This window comes from Triticum dicoccoides, chromosome 7A (genome assembly GCF_002162155.2).
Source record: "Triticum dicoccoides isolate Atlit2015 ecotype Zavitan chromosome 7A, WEW_v2.0, whole genome shotgun sequence".
Taxonomy (NCBI): Eukaryota; Viridiplantae; Streptophyta; class Magnoliopsida; order Poales; family Poaceae; genus Triticum; species Triticum dicoccoides.
Window position 1 is genome coordinate 24,227,618 of NC_041392.1, and position 4,434 is coordinate 24,232,051.

The following is a 4,434-nucleotide window of genomic DNA, read 5'->3' on the forward strand; positions in this document are numbered from 1 at the left end:
AAAACTTCAAAAAATAAAATCCTTCGAGAGGTAGTTATATTACTACATGTACTAGTTAGGAAAATTTGAAAACTACAATTTGGACTTGTTTTGCAAAAAGTGTAGGGAAAATGTAAAACGACTATAACTTTTTAAAAAAATTCAGCACGAAAATCCACACCCGATGGAAACGGCCTACGGCCTGTTTGGAATTTTTTAGAATCCTCAAATTCCAAAAGGAAAAAAAGATATGGTCAAATTTCAGTTTTTTTAAAAAAAAATTGGTTAAATCTGGTCAAACTACTTATTCAAGAAGTATTAATGTTACTACATAATTATTCAAGAATATTAGTGTTACTAAATAATTATTTCAATTTTTTGAAGTTTGGTCAAATCTGGTCAAACTATGGTCAAACTGTGTTCAAACTATGGTCAAATTTATTCAAGAAATATTAGCGTTACTAAATAATTACTGTTTTTTAGAATAATAGTTTCAAACTCAAACGGTGAAATGTGTGACTTCATGCTCAAGCTAAACTCCTGAGGGTTAATAGGATTGACATCTTACTATTGTCAGGAAAACAACAAGTGCAGACTCGGAAACGAAGGAGAATAGAACCCGAAAGTTAAGTGTGCTCGGGCTAGAGTAGTGAGAGGGATGGGTGACCAGTCGGGAAGTTAGATGATTTGGAATGAGTGATCCACACTTGAGCAGTTAAGAGAGGTGATTAAAGACTAAATCATCAAATAATTCAAAAAAATTAAAAAAAATCAAAATTTTTTCCAAAAAATTCAAAAAAAAAAAATGGGCGCGAGCTCACGCCACGTGGTGGCACTTTAGCGCCGATTCGTGCCGAACCGGTACTAATTTTCTACTAGTGTGCAGTCGTGTGCACATGCTAATCATACTATACCTAATGCATGGCGATTGACACTGTCCTCTTACTCCTCCACACCCCTCCATGGAAGCACATCGACATGTGGAAAGCAAAGAAAATATATTCCCAACGCCGCTGCTTGTCCCAACTTCACCAACAACGAACCGGGCACACAAATTCGGAAAAATAGATTGTGCCAAGTTTAATTGTAATCAGTTGGAAGAATAAAGAAGAATTACTGCATTTAATAACTGTTTTTTTCTTTCTCTTTTTGCTTCGAGTCATTGCTATTTGACTTAGACATTTTCTTAAAAGGTCCTAGGTGGCTCGAGAGCTGAAGAAGCCGTCACCTCCTGGTCACCATTAGCTAGCAAGACCTAAAAACGATCTGTTACTAAGCCGTGTATGAACGTGAACTCTCATTTGCATGCATGGAGATCGGCCGGGCACGCAGGTTGTGGTTTATACGAACGATGTTAGGGCGTTCTAATAAATTAAAAAAATTCCAATCAATATTACAAGATACATCATGAAATATAATCTTATATGTATTTTTCCCTAGTAATGTAGAGGTTGATTTTTGTATAATCAATTTGGTCACGTTTTATCAGATTTGACGTGAGACAGAATCTATATACACTGGTCAGTATATTGACGCGAAATAGAAAGCATAGTACTATTGTATAGTAATGATCAGGTGCGAAAACGATAAAGGCACCAAAAACAGCACGTTCGGAAGCTACCGTCGAACAGCGTAGTTAGTTGATGAGCAGAAGATGATAGGGACATTATAGTTGAAAAATCTAAGCTCTGATTTGACACGCAACTCTTCCAGCAGTCGGCGGCTCTTGTAAGCTCTAATTTGACACGTAACTCTTCCGCTAGTTACCTTGAACGCGACTATATATGAGACGACGGCCTGGCTGCTTACCCCGCACGAGGAATGTGTTTCTCGTTCAGAATCAATTAATCATACATGCAATGCAAACTAAATGGTAGAGTTCAGGATTAACAGGAAACTACAATGTCAACACCACTATAGAGGTCATACTGTTGACAGATACAATATTGCACATAATTATTCAAGAGATTTAGTCTGTTAAGGAAAGCGTACGACCAGTTAATTTTAGTTAGTTTGGCTAGAAGAATACCCATTCCCTCTGTTCTAAGTAAGCAAAAAGTCTCACCTCCCACTCTTCTCATTGGGAATTGTGCACGAACACGTTGGTGTGATACCTTCTAACAGGCTTAGTATTTGTGAACGAGCCATGTAATCTTTTTATCGGACGGTTGTTCTTGGAACCTTTTTTCCTGTGAAACTTTTACTCCCTGGAGGGAGTACAACATTTGCTACAGTATTTTTCTAAAGATGGTTGTTTGCACTGACTAATGGAGAGGACTGACCTCCTTTAAGAAAAGAAAACGTACGTCGGCACAATATCTTTGTGTCGTGTCACATTGGATTTGTGCTTTCAACAAGAGGAGCGAAATTACGCCTTGTTTGTGAGGAACTTGTGATAAACAGGGATATTAGGAACAAGACTCAACAACTAACCATTAGAACACCGTATTGCTTTTTGAAGTGATGTACATTATCTGATGGTTTTTACTGTGATGAATAAAAAAAGTGGTGCCCTTCCCTAATTAACGGCAAGTCCAGTACATGTATGTGTTTCATACCTGATTTGGCTCTAAACAACTTCATCCTGGCACTGAGCGTAGCTCTGAGGTCATGTTTCTTATGCCAGTCCATCCGAGTTCAAGTTATAGACTTGGCACATGTGCTTAGCTTTTTCAAATTTATGCCAGGCATTCTAGCGATGTTAATTCCATGCGAGACAATGTTTTCATCGACTACGAGGCACCTGTGATGAATATGTCAATCTCAACATCTACACTCATTCTCGTGGATGTGCTCGTAGGGCTATGATGTTCGTTCAGGTGTTCATAGAAAGGGTGTACGCGGTTGTTTCTGAGCGGTTGTGTTGGTACTAGAAAATTAAGGACCAGCGACGACCTCATGTCTCTAAAGCAAGTTTTGGGATCAAGGGTACATACAAATGTGCCTTTAACAACAAGCTAACCTGGCTGACTACCTATTATAAATTACAAAAGTCTTTATCTTAGCACTAGGACAATAAAATGTGCATGACATTTAATTAACCAATAAGGCATGGCATATTACTAACAATTGTATACAGAGAACTCCTATTGACAACACAAATCCTATATACCTAATTAAGAGAGCGATTCCAACTACTTACTTATTTATCCCAATATGCACGCATGCCACATCATCATACAATTATGAATGGGATAAGACCACTTCAACATGCAACCATGCATGGAAGGAAATCCACCACTGCATGCAACCATGCATGGAAAACATTTACCATCCTATAATTCTACTTATATTCAATAAATATTTTAGAACTATACATAATCAACTATAATAAGTCATATGTATTATGAATTTTGGTGCATGCATTATTAATCTAAATATTTATATTCCACACAATCAAATCATATTGAAATATATTACAATTGATTTCGGTAGTGACACACAAGGTATCATCGACTAGTATACATATGGCGGGGTCTCTTTTTGGTGGTCAACGATTGTTGACAACACAAATCCTATATGTGACCCCATTTAAATGTAGATGCAAGAAACCTACATCATTAAACGCGTGCAACCAATCCACTTTTCACTTTCTACCACCCATGACATGCAACCCCTCCACATCATCAAGCGCACATGCAATCGTTCCACTTTCCACTTTCAATTTTTAGAACATGCAAGATATACATATCATTAACCACATGCAAGCCCTCCACATAATTGTTTTTCCAATAATAAATTACTAAACTTGAATCTCACAAGAGAAAGATGACACGCATCAACTGTCGATTTACCTATAGGTTTTCTACCGCCGCATGGTAAGAATATGGTGTGGTATTATTATCATATGTTCTGAATTTATTTATCATAATTTCATTGCTATAAAACATCGAGCGCGCATGAAATCATTTCACTTTTTATTTTCCAATTTCCACAATACATGCAAGCGATACACATCATTAAGCACATGCAAGCCCTCCACATAATTATTTTTATTTTATTTTTCAGCAACAAATAATTGAACTTGAATGTCACAAGGCAATATAGCATATGCATGCGCCCTCCATTTACGTATAGGTTTTCCACCGTCGTATATGGTGCAGTTATATTATCATACATTCTAGTTTTATTTGTGATAATTTCAATGCTATATATTTCCATAGCAATGCTCCGGTTGTTATCTAGTAGTATATAGATAGCGAGATCTCTTCTTGGTGGCCGGCGGCTAGTTGTTGACAAATAGTACATACATAGTATACGGCTAGCGAAATCTCATCTTTGGGGTCAACCATGTGCAACGTCAAAGTGTCGAACTGACTAGGAAAGTCATCCAAGGCAGCAGTACACACATAGTTTTGGGATCTACCTCTCCATTATCCTCTCAACCATCCATGGCCCCAACAAAAATAAGAGGGTGTATATTGTCGGCCCTAAGTTGCAACGATCGAAACATAT